Raw genomic sequence first — 24938 nt, 5'->3', positions numbered from 1 at the left:
CTTCTGAGTGGGCTTTGAAGGGACTATTATTTAACCAGGGATTCATTCCACCTGCACCACTTTTATTTCTGCCAAGCACAGTGTCTTTGCCTCTGCCTGTGTGTGCAGTGGTCACCACACTTGCTGGTGTTTGTACATACATACAGGGAAGGAATGTTTCCCGTGCAGCTCATTTCAATAAACTATTGTGTATCAGAATAGATGCCTGCATTCCATTGCAATTCGGTTTTCAGCAGTTTGTCCTAAGAAAAATAGAAGATGAAATAGCGGAAATATCCAACTTCCATGTATCAGGAAATCATATGTAAAAGTGTTGTTATTGCTGGCTTAGCCCAATCTGCTGTTAGCCCTGGATCCTTGTTAGTGACCTGATGAGACCGGATTTCATCCCGTCTACCTGCTGGGTGGAAATGCATGTCACAGCAGCAAAAGCATCTGCTTCCTCTAGTTCAAAGCTTTGGCACTGCTGTGTTTCATTCTTAAATTGGTCTCAGAAGTTGTTTGGCAAGGGTGTGCTTAGTCATCTGTATTTTTATTTTTGGGTCATGTCACTCAGTAGCAGCTCTTGGTTACATTCTTCCATTAAAAATGCACAGGTTTGCTTTCTTTTAAAGTTTTGGTTATCTGCTTTGCACCCTGAGCATCTGGGTGGCAATAAGAAGTGAAGAGGCTTTTCATTCATAAAGCTGGACTGATTGATACAAGCACCAATAACTTCCCTGCCTTCTCAAAGAAAAGAAACTTTATGAATGGGTGAGTCAGGTTGGTGCAGATGGTGATATCGAAAATAATACCTAATCGAGAACAAATATTTGAGGTGACTTTCACCTGTGAATAAACACACCAGGTGTCTTTCAGCAAACTGGATGCTGTGTCAGCCAGGAAGATGTGCAGCTGAGTGATATCTGCTCACTTTCTCAATCTTGCCAAGTTTCAGAGCTGTGTGCAAACAAAATACCTCACCTTCCCTCTGCTTGTGCTGATGATACAGTCTCTGCCTCTTCAGTATTTGGGCTGTGTGCTCTAGCTAATGGGCAAGGCTCCCTCTAGTAGTGTTAGTGCCTCTGGAAGAAGCTGCTTCTGGTTTTCTAGGTTTGTGAGAGTTCTTTTGCTCCCAGTGCCTGGGAGCACTAATAAGGATTTATAGTCAACTTTATTTGAAAAATAATGCATGACCATGTTGAAGGGAGACATCAAAACTCACCAAGACAGTAATGGGAAAAAAAATCTAGCCCAAATCTACCATGTGTTAGTCAACTAATGTATCCTTCTGTGGCCACAGGTAAAATTCAGAATTCAAGAGAGGTGTTTCTGAAATGTGCTGTTTTGTAGCTAGGAACCACCTGACACTGACATGACTAGCTTAACACCCTACACTGTAAAAATGTTTGTAATAGTTTAAAAGATCTAGCACCTCTTGTGAAAATATTATTTGCCTTCTCTTTTACCTTGTATCATCAGCCTATTTCACTGAGCCATCCTTCAAAGGAAAAAAAATGTAATTAGAGTGATGGGGTGAACCCACTGGGTGTAGATAACTGACCTCCCTTTGATTCTGCTGTCATATTGTGCACATGGTCAATCATGAGAAGCTTCATCTTGCCTTGAGAGATAATAAGGGCCATTGAACTCCAAAAATGTAATGTCACAATAAAAGAATGTGTTTGTACTAATTCCTATTAGCTGTGATGCTGGCACTGTGAAAGCTTCTGTACATGTTACACTGTTTTTGTGTTTTAGTTGTGAACACAAGACTCTGCTCATTAGAGAAACAGGGATATCAAAGCAGCACTTTGAAATAATTTTGGTGGAAACATCCACGGAATGTATCCCTACATAAATAACACTAGTGGCATTATTCGTCCTGGCTTTATTTCTTAGGAAGAAATTATCTCTTTAACTCTGTTCTAACCAGGCAGAACTAAAAGGCAGTAGGTTAAAAATGGCTGAACTGCAAAAAAGAAAGAGAATTCTTTAAAAACAAGCTTGCAGCACTGTGAGAATGGTAACAGTTTATGATTGACCCTGAGTGTAATATTTATGAGTTGATAACTTGCTTGTAAATCTTTTGAAGTGTTTTAGAATGGCAGCTACAGCTGCTTGTATTTGAGTCTTCTTAGCTCCCCTATCAACCTGGCACCTTTCTGGGACAAGAGGTTGCTGAAGGATCTGTGATGTTATGAACAGCACACCATTTCTTCAGTAAAACAGGGCAGACTGAGGTTTTCTCACAGGTTTGGGCTGTTGCTGTTCTATTGGAATACCTGATTCTGAACAGGATATAAAATAGAACTCCTGAGCTGGTTTTGATTGAACTGCAAGGCTGGAGAGAAATCCTGCTGCCCTTCTCTGGGATGGGAAGTAAATTATCCTCTGTGATTCTGATAATTTGGAGCTGCTAGGGAGGATCCAGCAGGTCAGGTCTTTGGTCAGCACCTCATAGAAATAGGTACCTGATAGCTGGACCTAGTCACTAAATCAGTTTTCTAAGGAGTCTTCATTATGTAAGAAAAATAAAAATAGCAGGGTTACATGGATGGAGAGGATGAAGAAGATGTATTTCATTATGACATAAACACAAGTTGGAAATGGTGGAATCTTATGTGTCTGCACAGCTACAGGTGCTGATTATGGGTATGGATAATTTCTTCTGCCTTTTTAATAATTTTTTTTCAATTAAGTCTTTGTTTCTGATTTAGAGCCGTGGGGTTTTTTTTTATACTGGAGCACCTTATTTTTGCGATGTCTAGGATTTCCCTAAAATTCTGCTCAGAATGACTCCAGCAACCTCCTTTCTTTCTGAAGTGTGGCTAGCCCTGCTTCAGTGACTTCTTTGCAACTAGCTGCTAATGGCAGTTCTCAGGGAGCAGCTAACAGCTTACAAGAAATGAATCACCTTCTTCTTAATATTCAGGCAAGATTTTCCATTTTCACGAGTTGGAAGAAAGAGAGACGTAAGTTACAGCCCTTGTAATAATTTTTAGAGAGTTACAAGTACTGAAATAGCCAGTCAGGAGGAAGGTAGCCATAAGGGTGTTATTGAAGTTGTCCCCCTGCTACATAACTTACAAGTTAATCAATGTTTCAGAGTTCAAAAGAGAGGAAGGTCAACACGGATTCTGATAAAGTTTATCTCGCGTCAGTAAGTTCAGAGGCTGGAGAGGGAGGATGTGAAATAATTCCCCAAAAAGTCAGGTGAGGGGATGCAGATCCTGTGGACCCCTGGCTAGGAAGCTGCAGTGGGTCACCTAGAGACAAGAAGCATTGCCCAGGGCTGTACTGCAGACAGTCGATTTTATTTTTATCCTTGTTTTCATTTCCAGTGTGATTCCCTCCTTCATTTTTGTGTGCAGCCTCCACAAGGTAAAACATGCGTGGCCGCACACACAACAGGGAGAGCAAAGCTTTTGAGTTAAATATTCAAAACTCTTTATTACTTCTGAAGTTAAGTGGCTTGCCTAATTCCGATGAACTAAGCACCATGACAGAAACAGAAACTGGTGGAATTCAAGGCCCATTAAAGCCAGAGGAATTTTCCCAGGCTCTTGCTTTCTCCACTCACAAGTATTCCACCTTACTTGATTTATAGTGCTGAGATTCTGTTCCTGATTTGCTCTTGGTTTTGAATGTGGCACTCAGCAGGGCAAAAAGATTCTATCCTGGCAGGGAAGCAAAGCCTCCTGGCATCAGAGATCATGACTGAGAAGTGTTTTTTAGATGCAGCAGGAATTGGAGCATTTTTAGAGGCCTTTTTCAACTTTAAGGGTTCTATGATTTTGCAAAAAGATATATCTGGAGATGCTTTAAGCAAAGCCTTCCACTACTTGGAAAAGAAACCTTCAGAAAAATCTGATCTGTTGGAGTTTGGACATTCAGTGCTGGAAGTTGTCTTGACAACAAATGTATTTCCCAAATGATTTTTACTTTTTTTTTTTTTTTCTAGCAGGAAATATAATTGATACAAAGAATGATGTCAGAAAATGTGGAATGTCTGCTAGTTAACCCAGAGTTAAGAGATTTGATATTTGCTTAGAAAGATGGATATATGTAATAGAGACCTCCTTGGGCTGGGGATAAGGGGGATGAGTCTAGGAGATTTGTTTTGGGGACATAAATAAGTTTTAAATTTAAATTAAATAAGTTTAATTTTTTTTTTGCCACATGTGGAAGAAAATGCAGTTCATTAAGAATATTGACATTGGCCTGTTCTGTTTGAGGTACTGGCAAGTCTGTCTTCATAATTATACTGTACATCTCCAGGTTTTCCCTCATATTTTTTCAGAGCTGTATATTTTCCAGCTAAATGTACATGATCAACTAGTTGCTGAAATAATCCAAAACAGATTTTGCAAGGCAAATGCATTAGTTAGGATTTTAAATGCATTTGCTCCTTAGTAAATAACTGTCCCATAGAAAAATATTGACTTTATTTCAGTAACTGGAGATGGAATTATTCTAGTTAAGATGAGGCTTGCTGTTCTAGAGATATGATCAAAAATAGGATTTTTTTCTTTTTTAATACCTATTGGAAAATTTGTTGACTTATTAAAACAAAAAAATATGTCTAACTCTAGTTGAAGTCGCTCATGGTAGCTCCTTGAAAATTTGTCTAAATATGAAGAAAAACATCTTTTCAAGTATTAATTTTAGCTTGCTGTCAGCACTGTAGATAGGATTTGCTCCAGGGCTTGTTTCAGCTGTTGTAATGTGGAGTTACTGGGCTGTTTTTGTGCAGCTGCCTTCAGGAGATGCTGTCTCCAAAGTTGTGTCTTGTCCATTTGTGCAGCAGAGGGATGCTGATTTGGGCAGAAGCCAGTGGATCTAATTTAATGCTGATCCCCTTCCATATAACACTGTGAAAAGGAGGGAGCTTTGGACCAATTTACTGGGCAGTAATTTCCTGCAGAATTCCCGAAACAACTCTTCTCCCTGAGCAGAGGCAATCACTGCATAGTGGAGATTCTCCAGGCTTCTCCCTGGCCTCCCCTGCACAGAGCTCTGCCCATGCAGAGTTTCATCACTCCAGCCTGCAGTGGTGATGGAGCAGCATGAGGTGAGCTCCAGAGCCTCTCCCCAATCCTCCTGGGCTGAGCCACGCCAGGGGCTGTGCTGATGCTTTGTGGATGCTTTTGGCACCGTGTGTGCAGCAAGGTGAAGTTCCATGGCAGCTGAATTTATCTCTTATAGCAGTGGGTAAATAAACCTCAGGTGGATCCCTCTGATCAGCTGAGGATTGGAAAGAGGATCCTAACTCAGTTTTTTTCTCCTTGTGCACTTTCAGCCTGCCATAGTCTCAGAGAAGGATTTTCTACCTGCGGAATATTTTGTCTGGTTCTCAAATTCCTTCTACGATCCTCTTGGCATTCCTAAAGCCATAAAGTGTATTTCCCCCCCTCTCCATTTCCTTCTATAGGCAGAGATCTGGGCCAGCCCTGCCAGTAGGGGTCAGGGAATGCCTGAGCTAATCCTTCCTTCATCACACAAGAAATAGTGGTGGTTGAACAAAACTTGAGACACCTAAACCTGCAACCATTTTTTTGCACAGAAATGGAGAGTCTTGTTAAGACTCTTGTCGTGTAATTCAACACTTGCATGGACCATGCACAAAATTATTTAAATTCCTGTCTGCCTTTAATACAGGTGCCTCAAAAACACAGAGCCCCAGGGTTTATAAGGTGTGAACTGCTCTTAGGTTTACTTTAAGAATCAATACCAACCAAGCCTCAGCTGAGGTTTAATTCCACATGTTACATGGCTGCGGAGGAAACAAGAGGTGCTGAGGGCATGTCATGTCTCCCCAGTAAAGAAACAAATTTTATTCCACCCCCCCCTAATTTTTAAGAGACAATTTATATTCTGCAAACACGTCCACCTCTCAAAATCAGTCTTGAAACTCAAAGTATTTCACTGTTTGATGTGAAGAAGTGTGCCTAGGACACGCAGCAAACGCATTCCATGGCTGCCACGTCACCAGCTCGTGTTCCCTCTTGGAACAGGAGCTGTGTCACGTACGGATCCATCGCCTCAACCTGCACTGGCATCTCAGGCAGAATGCAGATTTCCTGGGAGTTACACAGCCCTGTGCAGAGGTGCAATAAATCTTTAAACAGCATTAAACTTAAATGTATGTGCACACACATACAAGTTCATACGGTGTAACAGGTTATCAATCACCATCTCTCTTTGCTGGGCTGCTTTTATTTTTTTTTCCCTTCTGCTTTTTCCTTTCTCTCTCACTTTTTTAATTATTATTTTTTTAGCCTTCCCTTAGGAATTGCTTTTGAAGGTATTTTGATTAGTTATGTAATTAGCCACTTGTACAGTTAAAAGCAAACTTTCAGGTCACATACTGTATGTTTACTCTTTGGCTTTAGGAGAGCTTCATTCAGAAGAAATTGCTATTGTTTCTTTGCCTTCCCATGGGAAAGCTTTAGTTTTGGAAACCATTCAACAAATGTGAGGTATGCAAAGAATACTGTAAAGACAGTTTTTGAGTTTGCCAACATTTTTTTCTTTTTCTTTTTTTTTTAGCCAGTAGTTACCAATTGCTTTCTCCTGTATAAAGGCAGAGGTTTTTCCTATGCATGCTGCCATGGACTGAGCTTTGATTTCTTGATGACCCATGGAACTGATAAATTGTTAGTGTTCTCTCCTCTCTCTTTCCTACCTCCCTGCCCCAGACTGCAGGAGCTTTCAAAAGGATAGAATGGCTCACCTTAACTGATTCTGAGTCATTGCCTCAGCCATTCTTGAGAAAAAATGACTATCAGTGATAGAATTATCTGAACTGATAGATTTTTATGCTCAAATCTGCTCATATGTCTTTTACTTCTGGTGAAATGAATGCATCTTTCAACCACAGATAACTCCCTAAGACTGGAAATTCACTGGAGACCTGAAGATGCTTATGAAGGACTTTATATTGCTTTTCACCAGTTAAATGTTCTTTAGCTGACTGGCCCACAGTGCATTAGGTATGCATCATATCATAATAATCACTTTGATTATAGGTTTAATACCCAGCTGTACTGAGTCAGAAATGCATTGATGTATTCCCATCCTAAAATAAGTCTCTAAGAGTATCTGAAGGATTAATCTAGTTTGCGAAATCTGACATTTCAGTTCAAGTGGATATGTAAACTCTCTGGTTTGTTTTTGTTCTAGGGTGAATTTCTCAATTATTTAATCTCATGTTATTATAGTGATAAGGTACTTCCTAATAAAAATCCTGAATGAAGCTTGTGAAGATAATTTTTGAACACTTAAACCATGGAGAGATGCACTTCTGATCTGAATATGGTAGATATTTTTTTAGGTGACTCTTATGTTAGGTTTGTGGGGCAGACTTGATTTTTAACTGAGAAAATGAAAAATTCCCAGTAAAAGGCAACAACTTATTATGTAGTTGTATAAAATTTATGAATTGGTGCTATCAGCATATCTTTTTGGTGAATATCAGTCTTCTAAAAACCAAATGTGCTGTCTTCTAAAAGGCCCAGTGGAAAAGCAACAGAAACTTCCAATTGCTGCATTGATTGGTAGAATGAAAATTTCTGAGAATGATGTCGTTACTGTATTATAAACCATAGCATGAAAATAAGTTTGATGTTTACATCACCTGTTGTAAAACATAAAAAAAAATCCATCAACTATTACACCTAATACCTTACCTGTTGATGTAATTGCAATATTACTAAAAAACACCCTTAAAAGCAAGAGGTAACACTTCTTAACCTTGATGGTTTGGCTGTGAGAGACTGTCATGAGGAACTACTTGGGCACCAGGGCTCCATGAACTCTTTTCTATTTTAAAATCTTGAAGCTCTGAGTAGCTGTCATGCATGGGATGACCTTTCCTTCTGTTGCTGTATCCCAGCAGCTGAACTTTGACAACCTGCAAGGGACACCTCTGCTTGCTTGGTGATTCACCTTTTCTTCTTCTATGCACCAAAAAATAAAACCATCTCTGAGAAGAGCTGCCCAAACTCTCAGGAAGTAAATTTGTGTCTGGGTGATCACAATTCAAATCATTATTGGCATTGTTGGAGCTGACTGGAATAGAGCATCCAGCTTGTTCTGTGATTCATCTTCTCTTTGGCTTTTTGCCACTGAACACGGGTTTTTATGGACTCTCTTGTCATGGATCATTCTATTCTGTGCCTAAAACTAATAGTACTTTGGAGTTTAAAGGGAAAAATGAAAGCAGTGTTCTCGACCTGGGCTAATGTGCCCTGGGTTAGCTCAGAAGGAAATCTAATAGGAGCTTCTCCTGGGATTGCAAAGCCAATGCATCTGTCAATGTCCTGAAAGCTGCTGTTTATGCTGAGTGGAAGACTTTGCAGCACTTTGCCTTGGAAAGAGCAGGATGGGGTTAGCTGGGGGCAGGTAAGGTCTGCTCCAGCCAGGTTAGGGTGTCTCTATTTAATAAGGCACATCTAGCCCCAGAGAAGGTTTGGGGTGGGGATGAGTTACAGTTCTGCCAGGGAGCTGGGTGACTTCCTCATCCAACACCTCTGCTAATGCCTGGGGTTTGCATTGCTCCCGAGTTGTGCAGCCACACTGCAGCACCTGGGGCCTCGTCCTTATCGCTGGGACACAGGGAACTGCCAGCCCCGAGGAAAGAAAAGCACAAGGATAATGAAGGTGTGGGTGTTTGTATTTATAAAGCAGGGGCTCCATATCAAATGACCCCGGGGGGGAAGCTAACCATTCCCAGGCAAAGGTGTGGTGGGAACTCAGATAAAGGTTTGTACATAGCCCGCAGGGAGAACAGCTTAGTGTGAAATCGAGTTTATTTAAACTCTTCAGAGTCTTGCAGCCCATGGTGCTGTGGCAGACTCTCATCTCCACAAGCCAGGACTGCTTCCAGGCAGACCCCAGTGGAAGTGTCAGGAAAGGGGTGCTCCGTGCAGCACAGACTATGAGAATGATGTGGGCATGTACATGTCACTTTTTCAAGAGTATGTTGGTTATGCTCATTTCCTTCATTTCCTGCCAGCTTGTGTGTGTTTCGATGAGACCAAAGGATTTGTGTCTCCCTGCCTTCAAAACACGTGCTTTGGGATTTGCTTGCAGTATATTGATCTTCACTGTCAGAGCCTGTGCCCCCTCAAAAAAAGGAATAGAAAATGAAGCCTTGCAATGAATTTTGTGGGGGTCCATTTTAAGCATTGATTAAGGACATCTAGTTAGTGGAAGATATCTTTACTCTGAGGAAAAGAGACCAGGCTGCCTCCTCTCACCCACTGTTCTACTTTTATAGAACGCTTTGCTTTAATCATGACTTAAATAAATAAACAATTTATCTGTGAAACACTCCAGATACTGAGAACCACATTGTAATGCAGTAGTTTAGGAGGTGGAGCAATAGCAATTGTTTCTCCTGCTTCCTATTAAACTAATTGTTACCAGTCCTCACAGGATCATGTTATCCGTAGGTGGGGCAGGGACAGAAGTGCCTGAAAGGGCTTCTTTGGCTATTGCATTTCCATTTGTCAAGTATAAAAACTGCTCATGCAGATCTGACCAGAGTCCTTTAAATCAGTATCTTATCTCCAGGCCCCGAGATATCGACCAGAATGAAGTGCAGCAGGGTTTTATGAATGGAGCCACATAATGAATTTGGTTGTTCGAGTCTGAGAAATTATGTGAAGCTGCTGAACTGGAATTGCAATAATCCAGAGCATGCATTGAGTTTCCTGGTGTCATTAACACTGAGGTTCATTGTATTTGGCTGCACACAGATTGGGTCAACAATTTTTATCTCTAGCATAGTAGAAGAGAGGCAGTATCCATTGACCTAACAAAAAAAAATTATAAATTAAATCAAATACCAACGGTTAGTGTGTAGGAAATGTTTTCTGGTGAATGGGAGGTCATGGTTCAATGCACTGGAATCAAGCAGCGAGCTGGAAATGAGCCTGATTTTCAGCAGAGCAGGTGACCACCAAGTCAGTGGTATTTGAGGCTAAGGCACATTTGATTCTTCCTTTTAAGTCTATTTCATTGTAAATGCAAAGTTATCAAGGAAAGTGCATGGATTTTTAAGAAGGAATATGTGTCCTTTTACCATGATGCTGTTTAAGGAGTTGCAAATTCTGACTTTCATCCCATAATGTAAATATTTGAAGTAGATCGGTATCAACATGACAAAGTGGAATTTCTTTCCTTCTCGCTGTCCATCATCCTCCCCTCCAGAGTGCTTTGGGCAGCAGCTCCTATGCTCTTGTCCTAAGCAGAGCCATCATTGTTCTGAAGGTTAAAAGTACAACCAGTATTTGGTTGGGGTTTGCTACGGGGCAGATGTGGAATACCTACCACAGTTACTGCTAGGTAGGGCTGCAGCAGTAAAACACAGGAAGTGAAGGCATTTGGCTGGGTCATGGGTCCACTGAATTTAGGATCTGATGGGCTACAGGAGAGAATGAAAAGACCTGAGTGTTTTTTTAACAGAATTGATGAATGCACTGAGTGGCTCCAGTGTTTAGTAGCTTTGCCAGTCAAAGCCGCAATTTTCTTTGCTTCTTTTTTACAATGGACTGAAAATAATATCTTTTGTGGAATGTGACACTTGAAGCACAAACATTTTAGTCTTTGTTTTACAAGAAGAAAAAAATAACAAGTGTAAAAAAATTCTTTGAATGGAACTGATTTTATTTATTTATTGACTCACCAGCCATACCAAAATACCAAGATTTCATGAAACTCCATCATTATATCTGTGTGCTGCAAAATTCAAATAATAGTTTAAGACACTTTCCTTAATACCTCCTAGGAAAATCTTGATGAGTTAGTTGAAACTTAGAGGAGTTAATGAAGATTCAGGTTTTGGTTTTAATCTATTCAGGTTCTCCATCAGGAATTTAAAGTGCTGAAATTCAAATGTCTAAATTTCAGCGTTCCAGGATGTGTGTACAAGTGGTGTGCAGTGATGGAGCAGAGGTGCCCCCAGTGAAGTACACTGAGTCTGGTAGTGGAGGAGAAAAAGAGCATGGTAGGTGTAATTGTGAAACACTATTGCAGAATGTTCTCCTGAGTGCAAAACCAAGAAATATTAGAAATTTTATTTCTCAAATTTTTCTACGTATTTTTTTTTTGAACGCGCCTTCATTGATCTGTCAATCTGTGTGGTGAGGATTTCCCTGGGTTAAACAACACTGCATGAAGAAATATCTCCTTTTACCAAGCTTAGGTTTGTCACCTGCAAGATTCATTTGTTAGTTCTTGCACTGGTAGCTACACATAGTAATTCTGTTCATCTTTTGCATGTTCATAATGACCTTGGAGATCTTAAACACATGTTCCTCATAAATCCCTGTTTTCCAGGCTGAGCACTCTCAGACTATCTTATTATTCATTATATGGAAGCTGGTCTATTCCCTTGACCATGATTATTACTTTTCTTTTTCCATTTTACATTTTATAAGATGAGGAAACCAAAATTGCAGTATTTGACCCATGGACACATCATGGGCTGTTTAACAGGGAATGCTGTTCCTTTCCTGTCTGATTCCTGACGGTATCTGCTATTTGTTTTCTGACTGTACTTGTAGAATTCTAGTGCCTGTGTTAGGGCTGCTGTGCTGGAATGAATTCACTACCATGTGGTGAGTTATTTAGTAGGCTCTTCCTACTGTTTACCCTAAATAACCTTGTGCATCTCTGTTTCCTAATCCAGTTTCCTCTGCTAATAACTCACACTCCTGCACTTGGCCAGGCTGCTTAGAAAAAGCACAAGTACCATTACAAACTTGCTGCTTCCTGTGCTGAGGGTGTTTGCCTGCAGCTACAACAAATTCTTAAACCCATGGGACTAACCTGTCATGTATCAAACATTGTGCTGCTTTCTCAGCTTTCCTTTCCTCTGTTCCTTCCCTAGCTCTGCTCGTTTCCTAGAGCAGGGAGCTTGCCTCCTTCTTTAGACCTGTAGCCACAAAATAATCAAGTAAAATATAAAGTAAATGAGTAATTAAGATGGGGTAATGTAATCCTGGTATGTGGTACTAAGTGAATGAATCTTTTGTAATTAAAAATGATGATAGGAACCCTGTATATGTCCCCTCTGCTTGCCAGCATTAGTATTAGTTTTTGCACTTGCCAGTGCCATTCAGAATTCTGTGAGTAGAATGATAAGACATTATCACCTTGGTCACCTTTGCTCAGGTTGGTACTAAAAGCCACTTCCACTGCTAATGTGGGTGATTGCCAATGGCAACTGGCATAAATCTAAAAACTTGCTTTACATAATTCAGTGAGTACCTATGCCAGCTACCAAGAGCTCGACAGCAGCTTGGAGATTAAAGGATGTATTGTCCATGCAAATCTCATGGTGGAAAATCATTTCTTAATGATATAATATCTGGCATTTTCTCTTGCAAACTATACCAAATCTGCTTATTTGTTGCTCTTAAAGAAATGTGTCTTACAAGCACCTTCCCTGCCCTTTACACATGAACACACAAATGTGCCTTGCAGAAACAATTCTGAGATATAATTGCATTCTATTAGTAACTCCATTAGATTTGCATCTCTTTGAGGGCAGACTTACCCTAAAATGAAGAACTGCATGAGATTCACATTTATGCCTTCAGACAGCAAGAACTTTTTGAGACCACAAGGAGGGGAGAGAGGGTTACCTTAGCACACAGTTCCTCACTTGCTCTCTCCTGATCCCCATCTCCCTCTCCCTTTCCCCTCCTGCAAGACCAGATTGTTCTCTGAAATATAGTTGTGTGATTTTGCTGCAGGCAGCTGATTGAGTTACAAGTAAATTGCAGCTTTCTCCCATACCTGTATTTCAGATGAGTTCACAGAGCAGATTAAGATGAACAATGGCAGCTATTAATGAGAGCCAGGAAGGATGGAGAGGGGAAATCACACATGAAAAATTGGCTGCTTTTTTTCCCCCCCAAACCTTATCTCTGTTATATCTTGTGATGGCACAAAGATATGCAAAAGAAATAGCACTAGGTAAGTGATGAGAATATTTTCTTAATATTGAGTGGACAGTAGTTACTTTGTTATTAAATATACTTATCACAATGAATAATATCCTTTCCACATAAAAGGGTATCACTTGACCATCTTATTCCTAGATATCTACTTGAAACTTGTATGCATGCTTTTCAAATTATTTTTAGTCTTTTGGGAGGGGAGTGGTTGGAATAATTTCTAGGTAGAAAAAAACCCAAACTTAAAATATTTCAGACACTAGCCCATAATATTCTTCAGTGGTCTTTAACTTTTCTTTACATAAACACCCAATGCATAATGGTGAATTTAACTTTCTCAGAATGTTAAGCCCACCATTTTTTCCTTTGCTCCAGTATTCTGTCTGCAGGTCAGTCAGAATTAAGAATTTGATGTAGGTAACAACTTGAATTTGCCATTAGAATAGAATCTGGCACCTTGCTATGATCTCTTCCAGTGTGAGGAACGGATCTCATGGATCCCATCATTAAAAAAAGAAAAAGACAAAATTAGCATAAAAATGTCAACTGTTTTATAGCAGCTTCCTACTTAAGATGAAAGATTTTTTCAAACATTAGTGAATTCTCACAAAGGTTCTGTAGGAGGGAAGTTGTGTCAGTTATTGGAGCTGACAGAGGAAACCTCTGGCACAAACTGGGAACATTCCCTGACTCCCAGTCTTGTGTAGTAGCCATGAATGGTCCTTCACCCAGCAGATCCTTTTCTAAGATGAAGAATTTGAGATCATGAAAAAACATGCCAAAATGATAAGTAGATAAGCAAAAAATAATAATATACTGCAAATTCAAGTTGATGGGAATTGCTCTGAGTTCAGAGTGAGCAATGCCAGTATCCTTTAGTAAGAAAACATGACTGGAAACCTGTAATGATGATGTGGAGTGTTTGACCAGCAGTGTCTTTAGCAAGCTCCTTACAGGATTAAATTGCAATGGATCAGCTGGAAACTCTGATTGATAAGCAGAAATATTTGTACTGGTATCCCAGCTTCAGGGCACTACCTATGAAAATGTCTTTACTGGGGTGAAAATTGGATGGCTGCTCAGACTAATTATGGTCATGTGGAGCTGAAGAAAATGACAGGCTTCATTGACAAATAAGATATTCCTAATTTGAAAGGATAATTGGTTTCCACTTAAGGGGTTTTTAAAATTTTTAATCATTCTGTGAGAGGAGAAAAATAGATTAATCACATATTGTAACCTAAACCCAACCATTACTAGCATTCATCCAAAAAATCCTGCTGACCTAGAAGTACTAACTGTCAAAAGAATTGCTGTTTGATTTTAGTATGTATTGTATTAATGAAATCTCCAGAAATTATAACCCAAGATGGTTGCTTTTGTCCTCATTTCCCTCTTGCTAGTACACCCCTGTGACTAAAAATGATATGATTTATAATTTCCCTACTACCTGCCTGGCTGCTGCAGGGGTGCAGTTCATGAGTTTAAACTTGCACATGGCCTCTCCTTTGCTGCAGCTCACAGTCTTATTTATTATATTTGTTATTTTTGGGGTTTTTTGGAAGGAGAATAAAAACCTTGACAATGTGTCTGCTTGCACAAGGCTGTCAGAGGCAGGAGGAGCATGCAGCAAAGCCAGGTGCAGCTTTAGGAGCCCAGCACAGGCCAGTAGCAAACTGGGAAAGGTGCCTTATGTCCAGTGGAAGTGCTTTGTCTTCCCTGGCAGGCTGCACTGAGTGGTCAGTCCAGGCTGCTTTTGCCCTTGTGCACATGGAAAGGGCCTCTGGCTTCCCTTTAGGGACCTGTTGAAACGAAACCTAGAGGTAATAATTTCCAGTCATAAAGGAGCCTTACATTCAAATCCGTTTTTCTAGTCTGTGTTACAGTAGTTGAGGTTTATTCATGCTGTTCTTCAGGCACCCAGAGGAACGAGATATTCATAGCCAATATTTTACTGCAGTTACGTATCTGCTTTTCATGCTCTTTATTTTTGATGAAATTTTTCATGAATATTTTGAAAAAATTTCCTGAATTAATAGTTTTCCCTTTGAGTTTCTCAATTCTTCGTCTCACAATGATAATTCCAAATATTGTATTGATGTTTGTGGGTAGGTTCTGAATACTCTGAACAATATGCCTCCTACTTCAAAGAGTTCACAATTTAGAAGACCAAAAGTCAATGACAACTGAGAAGGGCAGAGCAGAAAGAATTGGTTCCAGTTCTGAACAGTGAAAATTTGTCTTGCAAGGTCATAAAGCAGGAGTAGCACACCAGCTGCATTCCTTGCTGATAAATTAGAAAGAACTTATGAGACTGACAGTTTATTTTAAAGGAAGTAGAGATGATTTTTTTTGTTCCTCAGTGTAGATTTGGAGATGTTCATATGGTTAATACAAATTTGGTGTTTTAAAAGGTTTATTCTGAAGGAATATTAATGTATTTGTCCATTTTTTACTCAGATTGAGTTTGTTGTAAAATTGCATGGTGATATGTGCTTGACTTCACTAGCAGAAGTTACAGTAACTCAGTCAGACAGTAGATCTTTATGAAAAAAGTGCAGAAGGTTAAAACTAATGTCTGGCCTTAATATTTGGGGGTGAAAATGAAAATGCTGTTGAAATTCAAGAAGATGCCTGTGAAAGACTTAGAAATGCTATTAATTGAGTGCTACTTAAATTAAGCCCGTGAAGTCACACAAAGACATGTTCTGGAGAATGAATTGAATACTGGGACTGTTGGGTGGATTTTCAGGCTCAAGATCAAGCACTGCTCTGCATTTCAGAGGCCTGGGGAGGAGAGCAGTGCAGTTGTGCTGTTAAACATCTCTTGTGGCTGCACTGGATCTATCTGGAAGTGCTGCATAGCCATAGTGGGGCTTTAGGAGAAGTTATGTGGCCCCATCACCAAAGGGAAACAAGTAAGGAAAAGCCTGTCATTGTTAACATCTTTCCCATTCCCATCCTTCCCATCTTTCCCATGATTTATTTTGTTATGTATACAATAAATCCCATTTAGCTTTCTGGTTACTGGGGATATGGTAAAAAGTTTGAGAGTGTGGAATTGTATTCATTGGATAAAATTCACACCTCAAACAGACCTTAAAGAAGGCATAAAGCCTACTCTAGGTTCTCAGTTGGAAGTTAAGTGGAACTTAAATGAAGCATAGACCATAAATTGGCAGATAGTAATGAATTTCATATATAGCAGTAGCTTATATGGCAATATTAATTCTTCACACTCAAAATACAATTTGGGATACTAATGGCAGGTTTACCTGAAAGTTGTGGGGATGTATGGCATGAATAGCTGCCTGAAATGTGGCATTTTCATTTTCACCAACAAATATTAGGGCCAGACATCAGTTTTAACCTTCTGCATCCCATGGGGCTTTCTATAAATAACACCAAAATTGTTCTTCAATGATTATATTTTGTCATCAGAAAAGGTGACAGAAGCCCACAGATTCTATTTAGCTGACAGTTCCTTTAGGTGACCGTACAACAACATGCAAAGCATGAAAACAAAAGCCAATAATTAAAGGAAAAGGTTACACCCTTTTAAGGTTTTTTTTCCTTTTTTTTTTTTTTTTTTTTTTTTTTGAACTGCAAGCTCTTTCTGTAGCAAATGTAAGCATTGTGAAGAATGATAATGTCCCCTTCCCTTTAAACTCCTTCCTACAGAGGGGAAGGCATGAGTGTCTTACAATGGCCTCTTCCTTCCCTGCCTCCCTGGTGAGAGGTGAAATTCATCCTTGTTTGAGAGCACTTAGAGACAGGTCAAGACTTTATTTGTGTGCATCAAGGTGAAATCACTTGGGCACCTCTTCCCTTCAGCACGAGGTGTGAGCTGTGAGAGTGGCTGCCCACACGACTCCAGAGCTGCAGAGAACCAGGAGACCACAGGGGCAAAGTGCTCTGAGACTGCTTTTGAGTTTCACTCTTTCCAGTGGATTAAGTGAGTAGTTACCATGAGGTTATTGCAAAACCCTGTGACATATTTTTGGTAGCTGGGTCTCTGGCACTGGGAGAGAATTCAGCTAATTTTTTCAAAATTCTGGCTCATGTTACAGTGGAACTGAGGATAAAATATCTATCTGTCCTTGCTTCTGTTTTGCAAACCCCTGAACTATTTAGCTTGCCCACGCATTGTGGTCCAAAGCATTGTGTGTTTTGGATTGTCTAAATTTTTATTTTGGCTTTTTAAAAGGTACAGTATTTATATGATTTAGGATGCTTAGTGGCATGCATACTAATTGTAGAAAAATCCATCAGATATTACCCAGTAGACTAGACAGGCTCCTTCATGGCTGTTATGGTCCATCAGGTAAATACATACTTTGGAACATGTACTAATGTCAAAAACCATGAGTTATTTACCCAGGAGATGCTGTTCCAGCATGCTGGGTAAATGTGTATCTAGAGTGGGATTTTTTCAACAGCTGATTTTTAAACTCTTTTTTTTTTTTTTTTTTCAAACTGAGAAGGCTATATCAATTTTGAAAAAGCTGCCATGACCATTTATTGGAAAAATACACACATTTTCAAAGCTAACACGTGCCAAGCTGTGTGCTGTTATTAATGTGCATTTATACAGCGCTGTAATGTTGCATATAACGGGCTCTGGAACCATTTTCCTAATAAGCCAATATATCCCTGTGGTTCTTATGTAATGCTGGCTTTGTCTGGCTGGTAACAGAACAGATGGATTGTTGTTGCTCACACCCAAGCACTTGGGGTAGTCAGACCCGTGCCAGGTCTCCATGTTAATTCCTCAGTGCTGCCCAAGTCTTTATAGGAGATCAGGAGCAGCATAAATACATTGCATACCTCACGTTAAATGTGTGTTTTCTCCACATTAACCACTTCATCCCTGCAGCCAAGGTAGCTGTTTTCTCTTCAGGTTGTTTTATAGCTGAGGAGTCTTAGGGTGTGGAGAGAAGTAGTAACTTGTCCAAGTTTAACCAGCTGGTTCCTAATGCGAGGACACAAAATGTTTTTTTCTTAAAGTAAAACTTTCTGGGCTTTCTGTATATTTTATCTCACCCCCTCTTGTTTTTCTAAATAATGCAAGCAGATAAAGAGACAACTTTTGTTCTTGTTATTGATCAGGGTCTCACAAAACTCTTTTTAAAAGCATCACGAACACAAGTGTGTGAACCACAAGATCATCTGAAACACCAAGTGTACAGCCCAATGCATTTGAACATGCCCTCAGAATTTGGATGTCTTCTACCTGAACATTTTCAGTCTACCTTTCAAGACCAGATTTGTGGGGATGTACTCACTGAGTTGAACTTAAGTGTGTGCCCCATAATCTTTTTCCTCTTTGATTTTGCCGTCATCACCTACTCCGATTTTTCAAGGAAATGCATCCTAACTTGGCATGGGATTTGCAATTGAGGGGACGAGCTGCAGCCCCAGGCAGGGCAGTGCAGGGAGGGCAAGGGGGTCTGTGACAATCTTTTCCACAGGAGTGCCAACAGCACGGCTGTATTAAACGACACAACACTACAGCCAGGAGACCATTAAAATGGTTTGAAAATGCCTCTGTTGCACGGTTATCTTTATAACTTAGTCCTATCTGTAGCTGGCAGGACTTTGGCTTTCATTCACGTGCCGACTGTGTACTACAACAATTAAAATACTACACTCATAAAACCCTGACTGCTGCGTGCGTGTGCGGCCTGACTAGAGCTCAGCAGATGAGATTGTGATCATAGCCCCAGCTGCAGAAGGGGAAAAAAAAAAATCTGTGATATTTGGAGTTAAAACTGAGGCTGATGGTGGTGTTATGCTCCATGTTCAAAGTGTCATTGCTGGCTGGTGATTTACATTTTGCATGTTCACTGAGCAGCCTTTCTCCTGTGTGTTAGTTTGGACGACAATGCATTTTTTCATATGGGAGGAAGCAACAAAATAATAGAGAGAAATTAACCAATCAAAATCATGGTAAATAAAAGTCTCTCCCTCTCTTTCTTTCTTTTTGAGGCTCAAGAGGCAGCTGGCACTCTCAGGCTTTGTTATACTGAGGAAAGAGAACAGCAAACTGCATGCAGTATAGAGTCAGTGTCATTGAAACTAATGGCATGAATGATCTCACACCATTGTAGTAAGACGGAGATTTACTGTGCTTAGTAGAGAACCCATATTATGGAGAAAAGCATCGATCTACTTCCACATTTTATTCACATGAACGACAAACAAGTTATTCACTACTATGCAGTCACATTCAATCCCTTAGTGTCTGAGCCACAATGCCTCCCAAGTCCCTCACACTTTACAGCTGTGCAGAGCACCTAGCCAATAACTACTTGTCTCCACTTTGCAACCAACAGAAAAGGTTTATTAGCCCCTCTTACTTGACCACTTTACAGTTTAGACTTGTGTTTGCTGGATAATTTTAGCCACAGTGTTTGATTCCTACAATAACATGTCCATTAATGCAATGTCCTCTCTCTCCCCCTCTTTTTCATGTTAGGCATTAGGCAGGTGGAGAGAGAAGCTGTGGTTACATTGCCAATTTCACTTTTTTTGATCAGATTTTGACATTTCCATGGCCTAGATGTTCTGCTTCCAAGTGCTCAGTGCCTGTTTCCTATGCAAAGAGTGCTAATAATGGTAGGCTAAAATAAATGATGATAGGAAGGCAGGGAGAGAGATTCAATGCAGTATGGATGCTTTGTTCTTGGTTTTTCTGTATTTATTGACTAATGCCACCTGATAGAGATTTTTTTTCCTTTGTTTTTAACTCTAACTTTGGTACTATAATGGAGATATCCAAGTGGTAACTACGGCAAAAGAAGGAAAATGCTGGCAAATTATTTTATTTCTGTTTCAGCAGGGAGAGACTAAATGATGGTAAAGAACAGTCCAAAAGCACATGGTACATTTGTGCTTTAATTCCCTGATTCTTTATGTTACAGCACCTATGCAAGTCCTCCTTAGCCATGAGAGGATGCTCTTGGTACACCAGCTTGGGATGATTCAGAGTCCCTACCACACTCATCCTCATCAATGCCAATGTAGCCTTCAGGGCAGATTGAAACCTGTGCTACCATTCCTGACTGTTCTAATGGCCTTCTGGGAAACGTGAGGTTGATTTTCTCATTTCCTTTAAACAGGAAAACTCACTTTTGAGCCCTTCTTCAGCATCACTGTAGCTCCACATGTGTAGGACTCTGCACAGTCACCTTGTCTTCACAAGCTTTGTTGCTTACTCCTTAATTGCACACAATTTCTATGGTCTCAAAGATTGCAGAAAACTTGTTTCCCAAACTTAAGTCACATCAAATCTATAGCTGCCTGTTATCATATAGTTTGTATCCTTAATTCTTCACTCTTTTTCTTCATTTATACTTCATAGGGAGTAAAAGTACAACAGTTTTTGAAATGCTAACATTTCATAACATTAAACGATTTGTCCCAAAGGAGCTGGTGGCCAAGTCAGGGAAGGAATTTGTCTTCTAAACTCCTGCTCTCATTCTTAAAGGGCACTCCCTTGAGCTTCTGTATCCCCTTGATACAAACTGTGAATATAGTGTGGAATAAATGAAAAAAATGTCTTAGTATCACTGTTGCTCTAAGGAAAAATGAAATTCTGCATTTCTGAATTTGTCTTTTTAACAACATCCTTCTTAAAATGGCATCAAATAACCGCAAGATTTTGACTTGAAGAATAAGAATTTTTTTGTTTTAAGGTTGTCTTTCTACTGGGATCTTAGTGCAGTAATTTCAGCATTAGCAAATTAGGCTGTTGAATTTCTTGCTCTTAAAAATCTCTGAGCTTGGCTAATTTGAATTACAAGCAACACAATTTCAGGTCTTAGAAAACTTTGCAATACATTGTGACTGCAAATTAAGGGAGTGGAAAAGAATTTCCAATCCCAGCTGATTGCACAATGACCTTATCAAATAATTTAGTAAAGGAAAATAACCCAAAAATAATTCCTGAGAACTTAGCTCTAGACACACAAAGTACTTCAGGCTTGCCCTTCCTGGGGGAAAGGAGGCTTTGTCCTTTTTGATCTGCGGGGAGGCAGAAGTGTGGGAGCAGAACAGGCTCAAGAACTTAATTTTTGAAAGGATGGCCTCACACCTTCCCCCTATGACTGAGGCAGGAGTTGATTGGTGCATGGAGACCCTCCCTTTACAGACACACTTTTATTGTGCTTGAATATCTTCTATGGTTTGTGCCTGGGGTTGTGCCCACCTTGAAGGTTTAGCTGGGAAATGCGTGACTTGTTTTTCCTTTTCTTGAGGCAGGACACATCTGGTAAAATCCAAGCTGGTTTTCCAAACAAAGCCAAGCTGGGCTCCTGGGAGGCGACACACGAGGCATGTATGGCAAAGCAAACATTTGCCTTCAATTCCACAGCAGCTTTTGGAGTTCTGGTTTCCCTGGCATTTTTATCTTTCCCTTGTCTCAGTTAATCTGTGTTATTGTCTATTATTAATTCCCATCCAAATGTAACATGGAAGTTGCAATCAGTTAACAATTTGGTCTCAATTATACAATTACTTTTCCTTCAGTTGTTCAGATGTTTTCTGTGATTCTTTGTTTTCCCATTTCCACACCTTGGAGATGAAGAAAAATAGGATTGGAAGAAACCTCAAAAGATCTTCTAATCCATCCCTCTGCCCCAAGGTGGGATCAATTATATCTTCATCATGCCTGGCAGATGTTTGTCTCTTTTGCTTTTAAAGATCTTCCAGTGATGGTTTTTCCACCATTTTCCCAAAGAATTAGCTCTTTAAGTTAAAATGAAAAGTCCTTGTGTGTCTGGTTTAATTTTGAATCAGCACTGCAAAGGACTGGTGGTAAATGTGCTGTGGAATATGACTTAAATAGGGCATAAATTGCCCATAAATTTGGGCATATAACTGAAATTAATCTTTGCAGGGGGCTTTATGTAGGACTTAAATTCATTTTTAATGAACTCTGCTATCACGAATCTTTCGCAGCTTTTGCTATTCTTTTAAACATGATAGTTCTTGCCATTTGATTACAGAAATTAGTTTAATTATAGATTGATGCCAAACGCATGATGAAACATAAATATACATTCAGAAAATTTAAATACAAATTCTTTTACCCACTCAACAAACAGATCCCTGTTTGATAAATGCTTGTTTATAGGAACTGCCAATTTTATAATTCTAGTCTTAATGAGAAAACTAGCATACCTGTATGTCAAGGGTTGGAAGATCCTTAACTTCTGTGTACTTTGTATGTTTTCCATTTATATGGAATTTGCTACTAGAAGTGTGCTGTTGCTGCTGGACTGAAAATATATCCAGTGAAATGAAAAAAAGCAACTGTTTTGTCATTTTAAGACCTGGCAACATTCTGCAGCCATCATATGATATTTCTGATGTTGAGGGTCTTTTGAATTGCTGAAATTGCTGGGAGGTTTTTGATAGAAGTGTACTAAAATTGTAGCAGATCAGAAATCAGTCTACCTTTAAATATAAAGCTCCTGGGGGGCATTGATACTAAGGAATTTAAAGAAAATACACATTTTGTGAAAATCTCAGACTTGGTAAGGAAGCTAACTAGAGTTTGAGGCTTTACCTACAGCTTAATGTTATCCAAGATCCCTCTCTAATGAGGTGCTCAAATGTCCAAGATGTGTATGTGTTCTTGAGATTTCACAAAGATTTTTATTGTCTCAGTTGCAAAAACTGGGTAATTAATAACTACTTCATCTTGTAAATGTGCATATTTGACTAGAGATTTTCTTTTGCAAGTTGTTAGAGTTATTTCCAAATTTTCCATACCGTTTCTCTTACCTTTCCCTTCATCCTTCATTTGTTTTCTGAAACTTAGGCTGCTTTTTTTTTTTTTTTTTTTTTTTTTTTTTTTTTTTTTTTAATGGAAAATGTTTACTCTCATTCTGTGCTTGGAAATAAGGGTCAGGGCTGCCTTCCATCCTCTACCTTGCTAATGCTGGAGTTACCCAAGCCAGGCAGAGGATAGAAATTCTCTGGAAAATTGGGATATGCATAGGCTGGGCCAGGCAGTGGCTATGAAGCTGCTCTTGGATAACACGTCAGGTTTACTCCAGTGCCTGCTATTCGTCAGCTCGGGAGAGTTCAGGAGGTCACCTGAAATCCATCTCCTCCTCTGCTGTTGTTCTCCCTCTCAGAGCCCTGAGTGTGTTAATGGTTTCTCAGCAGCAGACGAAAGGAGCAGGAGAGATAAGAGGGGCACACGGGTATTATTCAGCATGGCACTACACGTGTGACTTGTTTTCTCAGGCTATCACTTAGCACTCATGCTGTGACACTGTGCAGGAGGGGGCTTTGGATGGGCAGTAACCAAGCAGCACCAGCTTGGGAAGCAGTGGGTACTCCAGTGCCTCTTGCTTTTTTTGGGTTCATGAACCAGAACCGGCTCCTTTGGCTGCAGGGTGAGAATGGACCCTGAAAGCGTGGGTCCCCATTCACTCTTCTCCAGCCCTGTGTTTAATACCACTTCCAGCTAACCTTCAGAAAAATGCTTGCAGAGGAACAGGAAGACGAGATTTTGCTAAGATACAAAATGCATTTGATGTGCTAAAAGAGTGTAAAACTCTACAAGCAAAGAGTGTTGACATATCTTATCTCAGTTGTCAGAAGTGGCTTGTGAAATCCAGTGAGATGAAATCCATGCTCTACATATGGACAGTACAGGCATTTCTTGAACTTATTCTAACTTCATTAGGCAGCCTTCATACCCAGGGAAGGTGCCTGCTCTGACAAATGTGAATAGGTTGTCCCTTGTCTTTTTTATTTCGTTATTTCTTTCCTAACATCCTCCCCGTTCTCCTCCTCTGCCTCCTGTCTAACAGCCTGATTTTGGTGCCTTTCGGTACCTGAAATGGTTCTAAGCTAAAGAGGAAAGTGGAGCCTTGTAACATCCATGTTTTGTTATTGTTTCTGACTTGGATTTCCCTTAGAGAGTTGGGGAGTGTCTGAACACAGAACACAATATCCTTTCCAAACAGTATCTAAGGATGGAAAAGCAGTCAACAGCATTTAAGGATGGAAAAGCAGTGACTAAGAGGGAAGTAAAGGAACACAGAAACTGACAAGAAAGTGTTAGGCATGGTGTGAAGCTGAAGTTACACCAGTTAATGAGTTTCTAATAGGGTATGCAGATGCTCTCCTGGAGGGCTCTGCCTGCAGGGAGTGCAGGTCCTAATATGCCTCAGCAGCTTCATGAAAGAAGATGCAGGAACATTTCTGTGACAAATGGATTGTTAAACCTGGTGCTACCGGTGGAGAGACAGAGAGCTCCTTTCCCTCCATCACTTAATTAAAAATGTTCTGCTTGACTAGTCTGTTCTATATGGGAAGTTTGTTCTCCATGGGCAGTTTGTGCTGTGGGCTGTGAGATGTAAGATACTGGCCCCAGTGCATGTGATAACATTGCATCAACAAGGAGCCTGTTCTCCAGTGTGCCCAGGCAGATCTTTCATTCAGGACAAAGGAAGTGTGGTTTGTGTTAAAGATATAGTTCAACTTTCATAATGAAGCAAGTTGTGAATGATGAATGAAAGCACTTATTGAGCTGAAAGTACACACACCAGATTGAGCAATGTTGATCTTTGTGCAACAATCAGCTGAGTAAGAGAAAGCAGGGCTGAATTTTTGACTGCCTCAGTTTGACCTTCATTTTGTACTTTTTTTAGCTGCGAATTAACACATCCAATTGTCAGGCAAATGACTGCTGAAATTTTTTGCCTGTTACTTGGTGGTGCAAAAAAGATAGATATGCAAATTGCATCACAAAAGGGTAGGCCAGTCCTCTGACAAGACAAGCAATGAAGTCCAGTTGTAGAAATTGTTATGCAATCAACATAGGCAGGCAGTTATTAAAATTGTTCATTTAGAGGGAGAGATGTCATACTCCCTGGCTGATTCTGAGCACTTTCTCCTTCCTTTTTCATGCCCTCTCCTCTTTATTTTTTTGCTATTTTTCCTGCAAAACCAAACGCTGCCTTTTTC

At 40.0% G+C, this 24938-nt stretch overlaps 1 long non-coding RNA gene across 1 annotated transcript in view; it reads left to right on the top strand.

Moving 5' to 3' along the window:
* The window catches only part of LOC148221739 (uncharacterized), an 84823-nt gene that overhangs the window by 15301 nt on the left and 44584 nt on the right, over positions 1-24938 (top strand). The gene's annotated exons all lie outside the window — the stretch shown is intronic.

The sequence above is a fragment of the Sturnus vulgaris genome, chromosome 18, assembly GCF_052056855.1.
Source record: "Sturnus vulgaris isolate bStuVul1 chromosome 18, bStuVul1.hap1, whole genome shotgun sequence".
Taxonomy (NCBI): domain Eukaryota; kingdom Metazoa; phylum Chordata; class Aves; order Passeriformes; family Sturnidae; genus Sturnus; species Sturnus vulgaris.
The sequence above is the reverse complement of the archived record's forward strand: the minus strand, read 5'-3'. Positions and strand labels throughout refer to the sequence as shown.